The sequence below is a fragment of the Notamacropus eugenii genome, chromosome 6 (assembly GCF_028372415.1).
Source record: "Notamacropus eugenii isolate mMacEug1 chromosome 6, mMacEug1.pri_v2, whole genome shotgun sequence".
Taxonomy (NCBI): Eukaryota; Metazoa; Chordata; class Mammalia; order Diprotodontia; family Macropodidae; genus Notamacropus; species Notamacropus eugenii.
The window spans coordinates 257,665,169-257,687,926 of record NC_092877.1 but is presented as its reverse complement, the minus strand read 5'-3'; the positions used below and the strand labels follow the sequence as shown (position 1 = coordinate 257,687,926).

At 38.2% G+C, this 22,758-nt stretch overlaps 1 long non-coding RNA gene across 1 annotated transcript in view; it reads right to left on the bottom strand.

Moving 5' to 3' along the window:
• Nucleotides 1-19,286, bottom strand: part of LOC140512817 (uncharacterized) — a 110,038-nt gene extending 90,752 nt beyond the window's left edge. The window contains exon 1 of the long non-coding RNA XR_011969940.1: nt 19,184-19,286. This is a non-coding gene — a long non-coding RNA (uncharacterized lncRNA). The remainder of the gene's footprint in view (nt 1-19,183) is intronic.
• Nucleotides 19,287-22,758: the final 3,472 nt, after the last annotated feature.

Here is a 22,758-nt window from a genome sequence, read left to right as displayed (position 1 = left end):
AAAAAGCTATCAAAAGTCCATAGATGTCCAGTTATTCATTTCATGTATAAGGATTTGTCTGTCTCTGCATTCTTATTTTATTTCATTTTATTTGGAAACTGGACCTTCCTATCTTACCCAGGTTAGAAGTACAGGGGCTATTCACAGGTGACTCTTGCTACTGATAAACACAAAAGCTTTAGCCTGCTCCGTTTCTGACCTAGGTCAGTTCACTTTTCCTTAGGCAACCTTGTGGTCTAGTGTTCCCCTCTCCAGAGAGCTCACTATATTAATGGTAGACTTAATATGGACATCTCATTAGCTTAGCCCACTGCAACTTAGAACTCCTGGGCTCAAGAGGTCCATCAGCCTCAGCTGGTAGTAACGGTGAGTACCACCACATTCAACTCATGGTTACATATATTTTAACCTAAATATGAACACACAAATTTCACAAAGATAGATTTAACATAGATGGCTATATATTTTTATTTTTCAAATCTTTTTAATTCAAGAGGAGGACTCGACCTAGGGCATCCCGAAGTCTGTTTTTAATCTTTCCTTTCTCCACATATGTACCCCAACTTTGATTCATTGCCTTCTCCCTTTCTATTTTTTACTGTTCCTTTCCTATATCCCGCTGTCCTCCATGTACCTCCACACAGTAGTCATACTATAACTCTGACTGCTCTAGACAACTTGGAACAGTGTTCCATTCTCATCATCCTTCTGAAGCGGTGTTTTACTTTGGACTTTTTTCAACACTCTTCCCACCTACACCTCAGGGCAAGTACATGGTGCAGTGGATAGAGCATAGTGCTTAGAATCAAGAAGACTCATGTTCATGAGTTCAAATCTGGCCTCAGACACTTACTAACTATGTGACCCTGAGCAAGTCACTTAACCCTCTTTGCCTCAGTTTCTTTATCTATAAAATGAGCTAGAGAAGGAAATGGCAAACCACTCCAATATCTTTGCCAAGAAAACCCCAAGTGTGGTCACAAACAGTCAGATACAACTGAACAACAACAATCCTCCAGGTCTTACATTTCTCTCTCACCTCTCTCCCTATCTGTCCCGACCCAACTCATCACAGGCAGTCATACTTGCAGTCCATTTTCTCAGCTTGATTGATAGCCAATCTGAATAGTTAATTCACTTATAGAAGGAAAATTAAGGCTTAGTTTCTTGCCTCTCCCTCTCCCAGAAGTCACCTATAAACTAGAGCTTCACTATCTTAAGCCAAGTAAGTAAGTACTATGGAATTTCCAAGCACAAAAACTGGGCAAATGAAGATATTTGTTGGATTTGGGTTTTTGGAGGAGAACCTTCCTGATATTCTTCAGACTACAACTTGAGCACATATGAGGTGAGTTGTCCTATAAAAAAAATAACTTTTAAAGTTATCTGATTATCTTCAGGAGGTAAAAGTAGAACTAACAGGGGTGAGAGGAGGGAGGTACAGGAAGAAAGACTTTGGCTCACATAAGAAAACTTTCTCATGATCACAACTGTACAAAAGTAAGGTGAGCTATGTCTGGAAAGGATGAGCTCCCTGAGGCAGGCAGTGTTCAAGCAAGAGCTAAATTCTCCCCTCTGGGAGATTCTGCAGACTGGATTCGTGATTAGGAGAATGGTTATACTAGAAAACCCTTTGTTTTACCTCTAAAATGTACGTAAAATGTATGTAAATCATGTACATTACCATTATCAATTTTAATAGCTTAATCCTTCTACTTACCTGTAAGCCCCATGAGGGTAGGGAGAGGTCTATCTTATATGAACCTTATATCTTCTCCCACATCCAGAACAGTGCTTTGCACACAGAGGGCTCTTAATAAATATCTGTCAAAAAAGAATGACTCTGAAACCCTTTCCAGCTCCAAGTTTATGATATGATGGGGCGGTCCTAATTCAAGAACATACAGTCTTCTGTCTCAAAGATATAGTACTCTTAAAAGTACCTTAAAAGCTCAGGGAGGGAGAGTAGATATTTGCTCCCCAGGAAAAGAGACATGTCCAAAGTGCTTACAAAACCTTTTCATTCCTTGTATGGATTATTTATGAATTCCTACAGGAAGGGTACCCCCTGGACTCTGAAGCATGATGCTCCATAAGCGATGAGCCATCTTCCCCAATTTATAATAAATGAATGTTTGAGTAAATTTCTTCATTATCCAGAGCACGAAAGCAATTCAACCTCTAGAATAATCACCTGATTCTCATGCATACACAAGCCCAAAGATTGGGTTTCTTTAACATTCTCTTTGATGGTCCAGACCTTTTGCATGGGCTGCTGACCAGTTTCACTCTAGGAATGCTTCGGCAGGTAAACTCAGTGTAGCCAGCAACCAAAAGCAAATACACAGTAACATCCAGCCTGAGCCTGTGGGTGGCCTTGGCTGTTTAAAGCCTGTTTCAGCATGAAGGAAAAAAAAAAGACTGTCGTTCAAGCAACTGGGGCAGTAGCAAGCTAAAGGTTTTAATTTTACATGATGTGGCATGGCAAGTTCATAAATAAATAACAAATGAACATTCCCTATGGTTCCTTTCCTCTGAGTTTCTGTGTACCTGCTGTAAACATGGCACTGAAGGCAGCAGCATCCGTCTCAGTCATGCCAGATCAAGAATTGCCCTTCCTCCCACCAAGGGGACAGGGGCCAGGAGAAGGAAAGAAGAGGCCAAGGCAATTCTTCCCCTAGCCTTGAATGCATGGAAGCCTTCTCCATGGGATGCGGCCACTTTAAAAATAACTACTAATCCATCTTCTGTTGTTGCATGTGTTCAATTTAAGAGGATGAGCCTAAGCTGAGAGTACAAAACACAGATGTTAGAGTTTCAGAAAAATGTACTGTAGGGGACCATTAGTAAAAAAAATACTGTTTAAAATATATAACATATGTAACTATTAAATACATAAAAATTCCATGTACCAAGAGGCAAAACATGATGAAAGTTGTTGAATATTTTAAGTACCAATATTGCAACATAAAATGGTTCCGTACTGTAGAATTTTCTATTGCCGGAGATTTATGAAATTTTGTCAAAGTGGTAGATCATGCTGAAGTCAGGGAAAATACCAGCACACTTTAGGTTGCTTTCTATTTTTAATTAAGTTTGGAACTGCATCTTTGCACATGTGAGCATGTGTATAAATATATGTACGTGCATATGTAGTTAACAATAATGCTGATATATGCATATATTCTAGCACACTCACAAAACAGACTCCCTCCCATTGCAGAGAAAATGACTTAATTGAGACTGAGGCTATATGATTGGGATGAACCAGATACAAGACTATGAAATCTGAACTGTTAATTTGATTGTGGCTTATCCAAACAGCCCAGGAATAAGTGGTGAAATCAATGACTCTGGGTCCTGTCCCCAATCTCCACCTTGGAAACAAGCCATAGTGACTAAATTTTACAGTAGTAATGCTCTTTGGCAGAGCCTGAGTAACCTTAGGTAGCTGAGTATGTCCATTAAACAGTTCTCGGAAGCACTATGGCTTAGAAATCGACTCTGACGCCTCCTGTGGGGAGGCAGCTCTCCACAGATTAATTGGGTCCAAGTTACAATTAAGAATCAGGCTCACAAAATCAGAGTCCAAAACGATAAGCAAAAACAAAGACAAGAGAGTTGGATTCCCAGGCTCTGGTAAGGACCTTAGAGGTCAAGTTCTGAGGACTGAACAAAGACTGTAAGTAGGAATTAGGGGAATTTTCCAGGTCAAGGTTAGAAACCCAGAGGCTAAGGTCAGATAAAAGAGATGAAGGAGTTGGGAGAGAGATCAAGGATTCAATCTATGAGGCCTTTACAGACCCAGTTGAAAAGCCTCACCACCATGAAACATTTCCAGAGCTACAGCTCTACCCTCTAAGCCCATAAATAGCCATCCTCTATGCTTTACAATTTAGTGATCTATCCATCAACAAACGCTTTTAAAATTCCTATTTTGTCAGGCACTGTGTTAAGCCCTCGAAATACAAAGAAAGAATGAAACAACTCCCGTTGTCAAGGAGCTTAAAGTCTAATACTTTTTTATCAGTGTTTTTACACTGTTTGCTCTTTTTTCTTACATGCCATCTCCCAAAAAATCCTAGAGGGCACTGACCCTTGATATATGTTTCCCTATTTCCCACAATGTCTACAAAGGTGCTGAGCACATAGTAGGCTTTTAATAAAAACTCACTAATGGGTTAACGGCCTCTTGGTTTTTAATTCTCCCTTGTCCCTTATCCCTCCAACATCTAATCAATTGTCAATTCCTATTGATTCTTTCTTCCCAATGTCCCTTGGAGTGATCCTTTATTTTCCATTTCCACAGTCACTTCCCTAGTTTAAATCTTCACCTCATATTTGGACTAATGCATCTCCCGTATGATAAATATCTAATGCTAACTCAAATTCACTAATTTGCTAACCACTGTCTTGTCTCATTTCCAAAGAGGGTTCCACCACCTCAGTCATCCAGGTTTACAGCCTTCATATCATCCTGAATGCCTCACTTTCACTCACCATCTCCTTATCCAATTGGTTGCCAAATCCTGTCATTCTTATCTCCACAACATATGGCATATCTTGCCTTTTCTTTCCATCACCCAGCCTCCAACCAGTTACTCATCTCCTCTCTCATAGACTATTGTAGTCACTTCCTCTTTGGTCTCCCTGCCTCAAGCGCTACTCTCCAATCCATCTGTCACTCAGACGTCAAAGTGATTTTTCTAAAATATAGGTCTAATCACATATTATTCCCCTATTCCAATGGCTTCCTATTATCTCTAAGATCAAATATAAACTCTTTTTGTCATTTAAAACCTTTCATAATCAGGACGCCACATTTCCAGTCTTCTTATTCCTTATTCTGCAGATATGATACAGTCCAGCCAAACTTATATTCTTCATCAAACATGGCCTTATATCTCCAGTGCCTTTGCACTGTCTATATACTTGGAGTGTACTCCCTCCTAGTGGGATTCCTGGAAGGCTCTAACCAGAGTTGATGCCAAGAAGAGGATTGCCCTTGATGTTTCCTTACCGGATTTTCTTGCCTCCCTCTTCTTTTACCTTCCAGGCCACACACTGGTCCTCTCCCATCTCTACCCCTGCCAGAAGAATCTCAAAATTCCTAATCTACTCTGACCCTTCGGATAATTTCCTTTTATTTAATAGTAGTGAGGTAGTCTCCTTTGGTCTCCCTAGCTTCTAATGCAGAAACCCTGATGCACTCTAAAAACTGCTAGAGTTACATCTTCAGAACCTCCCATCCTTTCCATCCTTTCTTGCATTTGAACTCTCCTATATGTATGATCTTCCCCAATTTGAGTGTAAGCAAGGATTGGATTTTCTATTTGCTGTTTCCAGAGTTTAGCACATTATTAATAAGCACATAGTATGCACAGAATAAATGCTTTTTTACTCATTCATTTATTCGTTGGAATCCTTAGATTTGACAAACTTGTCAGTTAGATCTACATGCAAGTAACTGGCAAAAATGTCGACAAGTAAAAGACCAAAACTTGTTGGAGGAGAGCCTTTAGGGCTGAATTTTGTTTGCTGAACCAAAATGCTTTTTAAATATATCCCACAAACAATGATCAAAATGAAACTTTCAGTCAAATGTGTGACACTAGGCTAATTGCTTCCTCCTTAAGAACCTCCATTTCCTTATCTACAAAAGGGGGGTGTAATACTTGACATATCGACCTCACAGGATTGTTGTGAAGATCAAATGAGATAATAGATATAAAGCACTTTATAAGGCAGTAATGTGCTCTATAAAAACTAGCTATTGTTTTTATTATGTCGCAATGTTATCGGTCACTCTGTTTTTGCAAGAGAGTAAGAGACAGAACATATCTACAGAATTGAAGTATTCCATACTACAATGTTAAGCTGCCAAGTCAAATTTGTAATCGATTGCCAAATTTGGCAATTAATTCCCTCTTTTTTCCTTAGTTATATGAAGAGCTAGGTCCTGACTAGTGCAAATAATCAATCCCATGAAGTGATCAAATTATTTCATCTTGCATTTCTCCATTAGACTTCAATCATAACTTATATAATCATAACTTTGAGTAGTGCACTTCATGGGATTCATTATTCGCACTAACCAGGACTTAGTTGTAGTTTATTCCTACCACTATTACTTTTGCTTTTACCTCTGTGGATCCTCAGGTTCTTATATTTTTTCACATTAGTATATGCCTTTAATATATAATACTACTTTTACATGACCATCATTCTACCTGCCCACTTCACCCAACCAGACTTTCCTCTATTCTATTCCCTTTCCAGTCCAAAGCCAAATTCTTGTCATTAGTCCCATCCTACCAAGCATCGGTGGCACTGCTAAGATCAAATTTCCCTAGTTGGGGAAACACACACACACACAGACACACACACAGACACACACACACATACATACACAGTATGCTACTTGATGAAGAAAGCTGCTATGGGAAAGAGAGATAGTATTTCCTCTTAGGTTGTTTATAACTAACTTTGCCTGTAAATAATTTTCTTAGGAACAAAAAATCCTTCTGTGAAGTTTGGATTCAGTCAAAGGATTGCAGTTGAGGACATAGAGGGCCACATATGACCTTGAGGCCACAGGTTCCCCACACCTGATGAAGGGTCTTCTTCTATGATAATGATTCTTAAACTGATCCCCACAAACTTTTTTTTAATTTAGATAATTAAATTTCATTATAAATGATTTCCCTTGTAATCCTGGTTTATTGTGTGTTTTTTTTTAAATTTTATATGGAATAATCCATATGGACTATTATATGGAATAGTCCATAGCCGTCATTGGATTGATAAAGGAGTCCATCACACAGAAAAGGTTAAGAAATGCTCTACAATTTATGTCAATTAGTTCTTGTTACCTGCAATTTGAAATTTGTGAAAATTGATATTTAAATGTAGTTGTGTTTTTTAACAACAGTATTAGCCTGTACTTTTAGCCTGTTTATATATCTCTGATAATTTAATAACTATTACTATTAGTATTAATATATAATATGTTACATATATGTTATCTACACAATAACAATACTCATAATTTGTCACATTTACTCTTTGGAATGTGAGTTTCAAAAAGTCTGTGATTCTCTCCTCCAATACAAAAACCCCTAAGCAAGATTGGGTCACATGACTAAATAGGAAGCTTTCTGTAGCTATCAAAACAGGATGTCCTTGATTCGACATTGACCTGTTTCCAATAACTGACCTGGTTCAGCTATAACTTCTTTCTTTTAAAATTTCCGGTTATAAACTTAAGCTTATACCAGATAATAATCTTCAAAAGCGAAACTTAAGAAGAAGTAGGAATTTTTGTAATAGAGGTTTAAAGAGGTGAAATTTAATGCTGCATTCATTATCACTTGACAATTGGTGGCATCTCATCAGATGATGAAACATCTTGATTTTGGATGAGAGCAAAATTTGGCAACATGTAAGATCTAGGTGCATTCAGTGGTGTCTGGATTGCAAACTCCTTGCAGATTGTTTCTGGAAAATTATCTAATTATACTATCACTAGGTAGAGAATGTGGACATGGATATGGACTAATAGTAAAAAATAATTTTCCTAAATTCCATCTAGGGATGTGAAATGGGATCCAATCTTGGTGTTCTTTCATGGAATCATTGAGCAGGATTAGCTAACATCTGAATTTAGAAGTAAAGAAATGGAGATTTCAGGTACATAAGTGGATTGATCCAAGTAGTTAGAGGCAGAGCCAGAGCCTAGATCTCTTGATTCCCACTTCTAACTCTTTCTACTATGCTACAGCCTACAAGAGAAAATTCTATTCTTACTATGGACAGAGCAGTGGATTTGGAGTCCAGAAGACTTGGGTTTAAATCTTTTCTCATATCTTTACTAGCCTTGAGACCACTGTCACGACAGCTAACCTCTCTAAGCCTCAGCTTTTTCATCTGCAAAATGGGGGAATTTAAATTGTTGCTGTTATTGCTGAGTTGTTTCAGTCACATCAGACTCTTTGTTACCTCATTGGGGTTTTCTTGGCAAAGACATTGAAGTGCTTTGCCATTCCCTTCTTCAGATCATTTTATAGATGAGGAAACAGAGGCAAAAGGCTTAAGCGACTTACCCAGGGTAACATAGCTAGTAAGTAAGGTCTTCCTGACTCCAGGTCCAGCACTCTATCCACTGTACCATCTTGCTACATTTATGTTGCAAAGTTGTGAAAAATCAAATAGAATTTAAAATGTTAAGCAAACCTTAAAGCACTCAACAATAAGCCACTATAATTATTAGCGTTCTGTTTTATGTAGTTGAGGAATTTTTAGATGACAAAAGAACAAATCTGCATTTCATTGATCCTTTTATAAAGAAGGATGCTGAGGCACACTGGTATATTAGCAATATATACTGCTCTCCAGCACCCCCTTCAGGCATAGTGTCTGTAGGGAATAAGTAGAACGAGCTACTGGGTATACAGATTGATCAGTTCAGTTACTGGTCTCATTGAAAGCATCCGGATTCACTTTAGTCATATATTGTATATTTAGAGAAATCTCAAGAGGAATTCAGTTCCATTAAGAGTTATTAGGCATCAGGGTTCAGAGGGATGAACAAAGGTCTGCCTGGAATTTCAGTACTATGGTTTCTAATCTCACCCTTCCACTAAATCAGAAAGGAACATAGACTAATTTTCCATTTCCTTTTGAGTCACTCATCACTTTGATTCTTTGAGAATCGTGGTGTTCTAAGATTGATAAGCATCCCTGCGACATTATAGTAAGAAGATGGTTTTTGTGCCAGGGAGCAGTACTGTACAATTTCCTAGATTTAATGCAGCCCACTCTCTTCATCTTAATTGATTCTAAGTCCATCTCACTGACCAACTGCAGTTTCTGTTCAAGGTATATGTTTTGATGTACTAGCTCAAAGTCTTAGCCATTTAAATGGATATCATAGTCTGGATGGGGTGTGTACACTTGTATGTATATACACAATAAATTTCTTTGCATGTATATGTCTATACATAACATGCAAAATTCTTAAGAAAAATGTTATGTATGTAATAGGGCAAAAAGTACTGTATTTGCAGTCAGAAAATCAGAAATTAGGGTCAGAAGACTGATTTCCATGACTGAACAAATTGTTTGGAACTTCACTTGTTTTTTCAGTCTTTACAATGAGTTGTTGCTTTCCATTGTGAGGAAGTTCTTTATGAACTCTAAAGTGCTTAACAAAATATAACCAGGAGTTACCATTTTAATTATATTCTTTAAAAAAAATTAACCAGTTTGGCTGGAAACTTTCTAAAATGTTATCACTTCTTCTCCTGACATTCACTCCAGAGGGTTCCAAACATAATTTCACATTTTTTGATAATTCATATTTCTTTATAGGACCTGAATTTGAATCATGGCATGTCTCAACATCTCCTTTAGTGCAAAAGACAATGAAATGTAGATTTGTTTATTAGATAAAAGAAATCAGTGTGACTTTGGGCAAACTATTTAATCTCTGAGGTATATCACTTTTTACAATAAAAAGGTTGACTGGGAGGTCTTTAAATTCTCTTCCAATTCTAAATCCTGTGATAGTTCTGAAGATTCATTTCTATCCTGGGCTAATGTCCTCAGGGACTACTTGAACCACAGGGAATATCTACTATGGTCTGGTCCTGAACAGTAATTCCCTCTGTATCATCCCTGACACAGTCATCCAACTTCTCCTTAAAGGCCTATGGTGAGAGGGAAACCTTTCCCGCTTCAAAGCAACCATGTTCTCTTTTGAACAGTTCTAGCTGTTACAAAGTTTTCCTTATTTCAAGCCTAAATCTTCCTCTCTTCAACTTCTATGCTTTACTCCCTAACTCTCCCTCCAGAACTAAGCATAAGCACTGTAAATTCTTTGTCACATAAGAGTACTTCAAATATTTGGAGATAGCTATCATGCCCTGCCTCCAAAATGATGCAGGTGAAAATTCCCCATTTCTTTCATCTGAAACTCATATGAATGTCTTTCATTCCCTTCACTTTTTAGTCACCAATTTTTAGGTGAAGCCTGACAGGTTGAAGCCTGTCAATATTCTTTCTAAAATGTTGTACCCATAACTAAACTTAGTACTCCAGATGTATCCTAGCTAGAGCAAAATACAGTGGGACCCTCAACTCTTTCATTATGGACATAATCCCTCTCAATTCATCCTCAAACTGCATTATTTTTTCCTTAGCCTGCCATATCACACTGGTGATTCATGTTAAACTTGTAATCTACTAAGTAGATTTTTTCACACCAACCTTTATCTAGTCATGCTTCCTCCATCTTATGCTTCTACAGTTTTCTTTTGTTGACTCAAGTATAGGATTTTAAACTGATTCCCATTAAATGACATCTTCAATTTAACCCATTACCTTAGCTTACTGAGATCTTTAAAGATCCTGATTCTGTTACCCAATGTACAATTTATTACTCCTACTTCATCTGCAACTTCAACAGGTGTGACATCTAAACATCCATGCATATCCTAGATTACAAAACTTTTGAAAGCATAACACCAAAGACAAATCTCTGGGTCATTCCACTAGAAACCTCCCTTCAAGTTGACATTGATTCAATAATCACTACCCTTAGAGTCATCATTTTAAATCTAACCAAGCACACAAATGATTAAGCCCATATCTTTGCATCTTGTTTACAAGGTTAATATGAAAGACTTTCTCAGATTTTTTGTGAAATTTCTGGTAAAGTATGTCTATCTATAACATACATCTAATCTACCAGTCTAATAACTGTCAAAAGAGCAAATGAGATAAGTCTATCATGGTTTGTCTTTGATAAAGCTATAATGAGCCTTAGGGACCACCACTTCTTTTTCTAAAGGCTAGAAAACTATCTCTTTAATAATGTGTAAGAAAAGATTGCACATTAGCAGACAGCTAGGTGGTACAGTGGATGGAGTGCCAGGCTCAGAATCAGGAAGATTTGAGTTCAAATCCCACCTCAGACACTTAGCTGTGTGACCCTGGGAAAGTCACTTAAACCTGTTTGCCTCAGTTTCCTCATCTGCAAAATGAGCTGGAGAAGGAAATGGCAAAACACAACTGTATCTTTGCCAGGAAAACCCCCATGGTTTCCCATTATTATCTTCATACTAAATTTTTCATTTTTCCTGTTGTTGTTTGCCTTTCGTTTAATGACATGGAGTGTGATGTCTTGACTTGTGAGTGAACTGGATTTAAGTGAGGCAGAGTTGCACAATGTCATCAACCTTACTTTTTATTCCTAAATTAACAAAGTACAGTGGCAGGACAAAAGTCAAGATGACTGGTCATGGTCCAGGATATAGTGGATGACCTTGGTGTCATTGATGCTTGACCAAGTTCAAAGTGCTCCCCAGTGCCTGCTTCAACTGCCTTTATGGCCTTTGAAATGAAATATTTTCATCCATCTAGTCAGGGGGAGTTTTCATATGCTTAGGGCAGACATCCCCCAAGTCACCAACAAATTTGAAACCTTGACCTTGGTTTAGCCCATCTGCCAATGTGGCTTACTAGACATATTGCAGTTTCTTGGAGACACTTGTGAGAGTTAGGTGAAGGTGGACACAAAAGGTGGAAGCCCAGCTGTAAAATTGCTGTTTTTGTTTTAGTATAATCAAGAAGTACAATGCCTCTATTTGAATGTGATTAAGGAGGATCTTTCCCATCCATTGTTGGGCCTGGGAAGATTTGTAGGAAGGTCCACACCTTTTGTTAATAAGACACTGGTTCTCAAAGGATATGATGCCCTCTGGGAAGCTGCCCCAGCTTTGAGAACCCAGATGTTGTTGCTTCCCTCTCTGGTAACTATGGTCAGACAGTTGGACCTATCTGTTGAATTATGGTCAGGCAAAGGAAGCCATGTATGTTGACTTTTGATTTCTCTGCATTTTCTTTGAAGTTCAGGGTGCTGACTCCCCTGAACTAGATGAATGATACATGTACTTGGTTAAAGGAATGATATATGTCCTTGATTAAAGTGATTGTTAACCCCTCAAAAGTTGCCTTTCCTTTTATGAACGCAGGTCTAAGAACCTGTGATAGCAGGCTCCCCTGTGTATGTTGAGTTGCTTACTGTTACAGCAGCCCTGAAAGAGCTCTGAAGGCCCTGACACCAGAAGTGCTAGTTTTCCCTGAACCCCCCAATGTCACTCTATTGTCAGTATATAGGCCTTGTCTCTTCTTCTAACTTACTTTTTCTAATCTGCTGTGGACTTGGAAACTAACTCAACAAATCTGTTAGAATATTGTGTCAAATATAAGGAAAGAAGTTTCAGATAAAGATCTTGGAGTCTTTTCCATAAATAAAGTGAAGGAGTTTTTAGTACATGGGTTTTGACTGCTTAGATGTCTTTTATTTATTCACTTATTTTTGACACTTCCTATCCTAGCCATGTCCTAGACAGGTAAAATTGCCAGATATCTGAATTTCAGTACATAAGCTGTTACTGAAAACACACAACAGCAAATTGTTTTTTAGTAAACTACCAAACTGTAATTATATACATAATATAATCTTGTTCTAGTTGATTTTTAGATCGAATTTTCATTATTTTTTAGACCTTAAAAAAAGTCTTTTAGGAAATTAAACTGAAATATCAGTTCAAATATCACATGGAATAATTGAAAGAAGGCACGAAACAAGCATTTATTAAGTACCTACTATATGCCAGGCACTTTACAAAGCACTTTAAAGATATTATCTCATTTAATTTGCACAACATCCCTAGGAGATAGGTGTTATTATTCTCCCCATTTTAAAGTTTAGGAAACTGAGATAGACAGGGGTCAAGGGACTAGCCCAGAGTCACAAAGTTGGTTAAGTGTCTAAGGCTAGATTTAAACTCAGGTCTTCCTTTCTACAAGCCCAGTGCTCTATCCATTATGCCCCTTGCTGATAGGTAATAGTAGAATCATTTAAAACTGTAATACTTGCCCACATAGCAACATGAGACAGATCTTAAGTCCATGAAAAAAAGACCTTCTAGAAGGGAAAGTCTTTGATCCTCAAAGAAAAGGATATAAGAATGGAAAATAACATGTGGATTTCTGTTACTTGTCAGTTCTTATATAGTCCCCACAATAGAAGGTAAGAAAAGCTAGTGAAGGATTCATAAATGACTTGGCTGGCCATATTGTGGAGTAGCATTGAGTTAAATCTCTGTCCTTTGGAATCACTTGTTTCCTTTAAGACTCACTTAAAAACCATTTTCTATATGAAAAATTCCCTAATTCCCCTCAGCTCCCCCCTCAATCCCCAGGCTACCATGTATTAATTTTGTGTATATTCTATATATATATATTTATGTATACCAGAGCCATGCCAGGAAACTGAATACCTTCCATCTGAATTGTCTTAGGAAGATTCTGAAGATCACCTGGCAAGATAAGGTATCAACATGCCGAGGTTCTTTCTTGAACTAAATTGCCAAGCATTCAAACTCTCCTGTAGAAAGTGCAGTTCCAACGGGCTGCCCACATTGTCTGAATGCCAAACGTATGCTTGCCTAAAAGATTATTTTATAGAGAACTCACACAGGACAAGCATTCACATGGTGGTCAGAAGAAGTGATGTAAGGTCATTCTCAAAGTCCCTCTGAAGAGCTCTGAAACTGATTGTGTAACATGGGAGATGCTGGCATACGACTGCCCAGCATGGTGTACCCTCATCAGAGAAGATGCTATCCTCCAGGAGCAAAGCAGAACTGAAGTAGATCTAAAGAAATACAAGATGTGCAAATTTAGAGAATCCACCCCAAATGTTCAAATGGGTTATCTGTGCCCGACCTGTGCTAGAGAGTTCTGAGCTCACATTGGTCTGATTAGCCACAGCTGGACACACTGTAAAACTTGACTATAACATAGTGATGTTATTTGGCTCCTCTTCGAGAATGAAGGGCCAGAACCAATCAACTAACCAACCATAAAGACCAGAACTGGACTTGTGATTTCATTGGTATATAACTCCAGGATAAGGAAGTTTGCTTGACCAATGTAGGTCAATACCTTCTCCCACCTTGGTGTCTTGAGAATTGCCTAAAGCACCAAAAGATTAACTGACTTGCAGAGGTTCACACAACCTATGTGTCACATGTAGATCTTGAATTCAGAGCCTCCTGACTCCGTCAACTCTCTATCCACTACACATATGGTTCAGTCACTTCAGTTGTGTCAGGCTTTTTGTGACCCCCCCTTGGGGGTTTCTTGGCAAAGATACTGGAGTGGTTTGCCATTTCTCACTCCAGCTCATTTTACAGATGAGGAAACTGAGGCAAACAGAGTTAAGTGACTTGCCCAGGGCCACAAAGTAAGTATTGGGCCAGACTTGAATTCAGGAAGATAATTCTTCCTGACTCCAGGCCCAGCCCACTATCCACTCTACTACTTAGCTGCTATATAGAGAGATAGAGATAGTGTATGTGTATATAAATATGTATATATGTATATATATATGCATGTGTGTCTATATGTACATATACACATATATGATGCATTCATGTATATATACACATTATACATACTCATATGCATTATTCATATATGAATACATGTACTGTGTATACAAGATGTTCAAACAGTCTTTGAAGCTTTAAGCTATTAAATGTAGGTAGCCAGATGGTACAGTGGATAGAGCACTGGGTCTAGTCAGGAAGACCTAAGTTCAAATGCAGCCTCCAACACTTCCTACCTGTGTCACCCCAAGCAAGTCATGTAACTTCTGTTTGCCTCAGTCTCCTCATCTGAGAAATGGGGATAATAGCACCTGCCTCCCAGAACTGTTGTGAAGATCAAAGAAGGAGCTTAGCACACCACCTGGCACATAACTACTATATTATTAAAGCTTTAATACATACATACATATTTTCTCCACTGATAGAAGGCCAGCTCCTGGAAAGCAGGAATGCTTTTTAAATTCATCTTTGTATCCCCTAGCACAATGCTTAGCACTTAATAAAAGTCATTAAATAAATGATTGTTGGTTCATTGATGTTCTACTCAATCAGGTTGTATCTTAAATAAAGAAGAAATTCAATTCTTTTCCTTATGTAAAAAAAACCCTAAAGTTGAAAGGAATTAGAAAAAGTGTGAGTTGTAAAAGCAAAGTAAGAATTTGAAGTTAAAGGGTAGAGTCATTTTCAGTGACCACAACCCCGAAATTAACCTAGCCAATAATACACTTCCAGGAGGGTCAACCTCAATAAAGGGCAGCTGATGGCTATGTTAAGGATGGGCTAGGAATGAAGTGGTATTCTCAGCACTATGTACTTGATGATCAAAGTTAGCACTTTGAGGAGGACTGATGATCCAGAGAACACCATTTTCCAGTGATGAATAATTCCCCTGCTTAAATTGGAAACAGAATGGAACATAAAGGTCAAAGCAGCTGAGTTCTATAATCTGACACAAAGGGAAACCTCATTCTTCAAATTGCTGCACACCAGTCTTTTCGATGGGCCTTGAAAGATCTTGTTTTCAGAAACCTGTTCGAGGGTTATAGGTTAGGCTTAGATACAAAGCTCCTCAGGGTTTTCAAAGTGTTTAGCCAGTCCCCTGAAGATGCTCTTTTCTTGCCCAATGTTCAAAGCCCTCCAATAAAAATTTGCCAATATTTCTTTGTCTACAATCAAACTAGACTCATTGTTTACAGGGGGGAATAGATTAGGTGAACGCTTTTAAATTGCATTTTGAATGGACCGTGTGGAGTCAAATGGCCTTAAATAGATACTTATGTGGACAGCATCCAAATGCTTTGACAGATGATGATGGTGAAGAAGAGTAGACATTTTCTTAACTTTAAAATCAGATACTCCTATTTGATCCAGAAAAAAAAATTAAGAACTTTACTAAGCATTTCCCCTCCAGACAGGGTGCCCTTGTCTGATGCCAGGAGGATCTTTTTGATTCAATTCAATAAAACTATATTTAATATATATTCTTTTTGAGGAATTATACTGGGCATTGGGTAAATAAAGCTATAATAAAACACAGACTTTGTCCTTCAAAGAGTTTACAGGCTGATAGAAGAGCTATGACATCCATATAAGCAGTCAAAACATAGTGAAACTGAATATATTGGAAGAAATTCCAGGAGGGAGCAAGTAATTAATCTAACCCAAGCACAGCCAGTTACGGGGGCTATGTTGTGTCCATGGCTTTGTCCTCATACTTTCACTAGGATAACTCAGATCCAAAGATCCACTTTACCAGATAGTCAATTACCAAGTATTTATTGAATGCAAGGCTTTTATGGTCTGAAGTATCAGGATGATTGTCTGAATTCTCCACTTCGTGGACATTAAATTCAGTTCAGTTCAGGAAACATTTATTAAGTTGAAGGAGGTACTGTTCATATCAAAAACGCACAGAGGCTGGAAAGAAGGGACCACATTTGTGAAGACATCTCAGAGTTATTCAACTATAAGCAAATTAAGCTAAAACAAAAAATTTCAGTCAACATTATTTGCCATCCATTTTTCTCCAAATTTAGTTACATAGATCTGATGCTCTAAGAACATATTTATGTAAATCAAACTAGTATGATTCTAATCCAGGAAATGTGGTTCTTTGAGGACAGAATTGTCTTGATAATTTCCTTGGGCATTAGCATACAGGAGAGTTTGGGTTAAGAGCCACATAGAGATAGCATTTAACAAGACTTTATTACAACTCACAAGATGAGGAGGAGAACATATTCCAACAGGCAACAGTCTTGGTGGACAGTCCTCATCTCACCAAGAGAAGGTTTAGAGTTCTTCAAGATTCAAACTTGTATAGAATTTTGGACAAGGAGTTGACGGACACCAACGGAAGACTTCCCTGTTGTCTACTGAGCCAGTAAAATGATGTAATAAGGAATGAGGAATGAGAGGAAAGGATGTGAGGAACTTAACGCTAAATGTGCCAATCTAGCAAAAGACTAGGGATGGTGGGTGAGAAGGAATAAGGCGCAGCCTCTGAATTTATTCACCTTGAATACATGCAATGGGAGGGCTGTACCAGGCAAACTGGTTTTCATCCATCAACCATGTTAAAAGGCACAATTATGAACAAATACAACAGCTCCTTTTATTTGCCAGGACTTTAGTTAGAACAAATGTTCCTCAAATTTGTTTTCGTATACTGTCCAAAATCCACTTTTGCCAGTTATCACAGTCTGCTTTATATCCCAGTTATTATTTTTATCATAGTTTATCTTATTTCCCTGTCCTTCCAATTAAAGCATAAGCCTGAGGGCAAGGTCTGGGTCCTTTATCATCTTTCAATCCCCAGGATCCAGTGCAGTGCCTTAGAAATATTAGGCACCAATACTTGTTTGTTTCATTGAATTACATAAATGTGGCCTTAGAGTAATAAATATACTGCCATTCCTTATCTGTGAAGTTGGATAATTCTTTCCATTCAATAAAGTTTGTCACTTCGATGCTTTACTCAGAGGTGATGAACACAAACTACAGTTTCAGTTAGAGAGGAAGAAGAAATACACATGATTGGTAGAAAGGGGTATTCTGAATGGGTCTCCTTAACTTAGCTTAGTAGATACCAGCAAATATAGCATGGATGTGACTGTAGTCAAGACAGATCGTGAAAGACAAGAAGTTAAAATAAAATTCAGCAGCATCCATATCATGATAATTCATAATTCTATATTACTTTATAATCTACAAAGCAACTTTCTCACCATCCTGTGGAGGAGGTACCACAAGTACTATTATCCCCATTTTACACATGAGGAAATTGATGTTCAAAAATGTTAAGTGATTTGCTCATGGTCACACAAGTAATAAGTAAGAAAAGTAAGATCTGAACCCAAGTCTTCTGACTCTAAATCCGTCAGGTTTTTTTTACTACACTGAGAATTTTCAGGTCAGAAGACTTCAAATGATATAAAGATCATTTAGGCCAGGGATCCCTAACTTTTCTATGTCACGGACCCCATTGGCAGTCTCATAAATCCAATGAGTCAAACCCTCATTTTATAGATAGAGAAACGAAGACATAAAAAGAACAAGTGAATTCCCAAAGTTGTAAGGCTCATTAGCAGCAGAGTGCCCTGAGTGGTTTGCCTGAGAAGGCACCAACAGTAGCAGTTATCTCTAGCAGCAGAGTTATGGAATTGGGGTAAGGCCATACTTCCTCCCGATGGTAGACTTTATGGTAAACAATGACATCAGGACACACGTCCCTCAATTGTGGGCTTTTCAAAGACACTGGAAAAGGGGTATGAGTGAGAAAAAGGGAGGTAGAGGAAGGTTTTCCAGGACATGGCAGATCCCTTATCCACATATCTTTATCTTTGAAGGGATCCTATTCCAGAAGTGAAAGATTGAAGATAAGGATAGTTGTCCCCACCCAATCAGAAGAGAGAGAGACGATGGATAAAAACAAGAAAGGCAAATCAACACAGGCTGCCTCCTCCCAGCTGGTTCCACCCTATGTGTCTTCCAGGAGAGCCACCAGTCACTCCATGGTTCCTGACAGAGACAGTACAGCCCTCTTTATAAGTAAATTGCCTTTTCTGCTCCCCAGATGGGAACACTCAAAAACTGAACTCTAATCTCAGGGCTAGAACAGGAGAAAGACTCCCAACATTATATATAATATGTACTTAATAAATGTTTACAGAATTAATTGAATTACTGAACATGTAGCTCCCTCAGAAAATTTGCAGACTCCCTGGACTGCAGTTTTCTCATCTGTAAAATTAAAGGTTTGGACCAGATGAACCTGAAGGTGCCTTCAGGATCTAAATCTATGGTGTTACAGCTTTGACTACTTTCCGTAAGGGTTCAGTCGCCAAATCAGATGAAATATACATCTATATCATATGGTAGTAATGCTTTTGCTTTTATTACCTTTTATCTAATCTAATTAAACACTTTATAACTTTATAAAGTAATGGCATTAAAAGGAAGAAAAGAGTGCTAATTTATCACTAAAAATAAGCAGAAGGGGGCCAAAGAAAGTTCAGCAGAGGACACTGATGTTGTAACTACCATAATAAATTTTAAATATACTTAAATAAAAGTTGCGCTTAAAGAGCTCTATGTAAGAGCTTGACATAAAGTCCTCTTTTTCCTGTTCCTTGTATGAAGGGATGTTCATATGTGTTGATATCTGTCACATTAATAATAAAATAAAAAAAAATAGTGTGCTTTTTGGGTGTGGTAGCACATACCTGTAATCTCTGCTACTACAGGAGGATGAGGCTGGTAGACTGCTTCAGCTCAGGAGCTTTGAGCTAGGGCCAATCAGGTGACTGTACCAGGCTGCATAAAAAGGGTCAGAAAAATGCACATTGAAGCTTCTGCAACACTTAGTATTGGGATCACTCTATGAAGGCCACTACACTACTTCCAGACTGGGTGAGATAGGGTGACGGTCTCAAAACAAACAAACGAACAAAAGTGTAAATAGAAATTAAAGTAATGACATTTTTAGTGGTGAACCTAACCAGTGATGTACAAGATAGGGACAGAACAAATGAGAATTGCTAGGGGATGGAGGAAACTAAGTCAAATCACTGGATTCGTGTAAGCACAGATTCATACCCATAATGAGATGAAGGAAGGAAGGAAGGAAGGAAGGAAGGAAGGAAGGAAGGAAGGAAGGAAGGAAGGAAGGAAGGAAGGAAGGAAGGAAGGGAGGAAGGGAGGAAATGTGGAAGGGAAGGGAAAGAGAAGGGGAGGAGGGGGAAGAGGAAAAGAGATAGGGAGGAAGGAAGGAAGTATTTTGTATCTTCTATGAATAGTTCTCTTCACCTCATAGGACATTCTCAACATCTTTGTCTTTCTAACTCAACAAGTACTCCTACAATAATTGAGCCCACTCTGAGGGTTCAGGTCTAAAATTTTACAGTGATTCTAAGACCTAACAGCTATTTTGCTCATGAAAGCTTAAATGAAAAACATGATCACAACAAACATGAAGACATAATCACAGAAGCACGCAACAATGATCAACGTCAACAACGTAACAATAAGCACATTAGAGGCACAATGTAACACATCCTGTTTCACTCTTCAGAGAGGAGCAGTCATGGCCATATTCCCTACCCCAAATCTCCTAGAAGATCCTACACTCCACAGATGCTCACTCTCAGATCATCACACTTCATAAGTCCATCATCTAAGAGAAAGGATTTCTTACCAAATCTTTCCATGTCTTCGCAATGGACATTTTTATTGACTGTCCCCTATTCCTGGAATGTCCTCCCTGCTCATCTCCGCCTCCTGACTTTCTTCAAATCCCAGTGAAAATCCTACCTTTTACAGGAATCCTTTCCTAATCCCTCTTAAATCTAGTGCTTTCCCTCTGTATTTATTTCCTACTTATCCTCTACAAACTTCGTTTATAGGTAGTTGTCCACATATTGTCTCCCCATTAGACTGTGAGCTCCCTAAGAGTATAAATGGTCCTTTTCTTTTGTTTTTGTCCCTAATACTTAGCACAGTTCTTAGTACATAAATGGGTGCTAAATAAATTATTATTGGCTGCTGACAACCTCTGCTATACATATTTTATCAGTTTTTAAGTATTTTTGCCCAGTGTCACACCTCTTTGTTCACCATCCATCTACCTTTAAGTGTACCACAGTGGCCCCATGTCCATGTACCCAAATGTCTTCAGTGATTTGGTACGTACCTAAAATCTTGCTGGCACAAGGCCTGTGAAGGTTCTCTGCAGGCATGACAACAAGGTTCCATATAGACTAAATATGTCTTTGGCATTTTTCCTGTGAAAATTATTATGATGTCAAAAAACACAGAGGGATGACTTGTCAATAACAGTACACTGCAGAAAATGAATTTGCCAAACATCAAAGAGATCCTTGGAAAGGAAAAAAAGCAGGAAGTAAAGCAAGTTTCGGTCAATGAAGTGTTCCTAAACAAAATGATTTTCAAAGATTCCCTATAACCAAGATGGTGGCAAGAAGGCAAGGTCGCCTGAGTTCTCCTCAAAACTCCTCCAAACACTTTTGAATAATGCCATAAAATAATTCCTGAAGTGGCAGAACCCATAAAAGGATAAGGTGAAATAATTTTCCAGCCAAAGATAAGTGAAAAGGTCAGCAGAAAAGGTCTGCACACCTGGGTGAGAGTACAGTGCAGTCCAGGATAGGCTGCACCAGCATAGCTCTGACCCAAGCAAACCAGGAGCAGGCCTTGGGAGCCACTGAATCAGCAGTGGCAGTGGCTGCTTCCGCAGCTCTCAGCCCACAGATGATAAGAGGATTAAACTACTGGTCAGAAGGAGATTATAGGGTCTCTTTTCTGGCTGTGCGGGGCAGGACTCTGGTGCTTTGCCCATACTTGGATTCAAGTTACAGTCCTGGATGGCAGTCCCAGGATGAGGAGAAACCTAGAAACTAGAGCTTGCAGCTGAAAGGGAACAGGTACCCTTGTCACATTCCATGGCAGAAAAGAGTGCTTGTGGTCACTCACAGACAAGAGCATGGGCCAAGTGAGTAGTAAACTCCTCTGCCTAGATCATAACACATTAGAAGAAATGAAAACTTACAGATACCTAGAAGTATCTCTGAAAACAGCTGCACAAAACTCCTGAAACTTGAGACAGTGTGTCCTCTACCTGGAAGCACAGCCACACTTTAACAAAGAGTTAGAAATCAAGAAATAGACTGGAAAAATAAGCAAACAACTGAAAAAAATTTTGATCACAGATAGTTACTATGGTAGCAAGGAAGATAAAAATACACTCAGAAGAAGATAAAATCAAAGCTCCTACATCTGAAGCCTCTAAAAAAAAGTATGAATTGGCCTCAGGCCAAGAGATCAAAAAGGATTTTGAAAATCAAGTAAGAGAAGTAGAGAAAAAATTGGGAAAAGAAATGAGAGGGAGGCAAAAAAATTATGAAAAATGAATCAACATCTTGGTAAACGAGACATAAAAAAAACTGAAGAAAATCATACCTTTATAAAGCAGAACAGGCCAAATGGCAAAAGAGATACAAACAGCTGAGGAGAATGCCTTGAAAAGCAGACTTGTCCAAATGATAAAAGAGGCACAAAAATTCACTGAAGGAGAAAAACTCCTTAAAATGTAGAAATGGCCAGATGGAAAAGAAGGTTCAAAAACACCAAAGAAAATAATTTCTTGAAAATCAAATTGAGAAAATGGAAGCTAATAACCTTATGAGAACTAAAAAAAATAATAATAAAAGAAAACCAAAAGAATCAAGAAAAAAGACATGAAATATCTCATTGGAAAAACAACTGATGTGAAAAATAAATTCAAGAGAGATAATTTATAAATTATTGGACTACCTGAAAACTGTAATCAAAAAAAGGAGCATAGACATCAACTTTCAAGAAGCTATCAAAGAAAACTGCCCTGGTATTCTAAAACCTGAGAGAAAAATAGAAATTGAAAGAATCCACCAATCACCTCCTGAAACAAATGCCAAAATGAAAACTCTCAGGAATATTATAGCCAAATTCCAGAGCTCTCACGTCAAGGAGAGAATACTGCAAGCAGTCAGAAAGAAACATTTTAAGTATTGTGGAGCCACAGCCAAGATAACACAAGATTTAGCAACTTCTACATGAAAGGATCTAAGGGCTTAGAATATGAAATTCCAGAGGCCAAAGAAGTTAGGATTACAATCAAGAATCACCTACCCAGCAAAACTGAGTATTCTTCTTCAGGGAAAAAATAACAGACATTGAAACAGAGAAGAAGGTAAACAGGAAAGGGAAATCATAAGGGATTTACTAAGGTTAAACTGTTTTACAT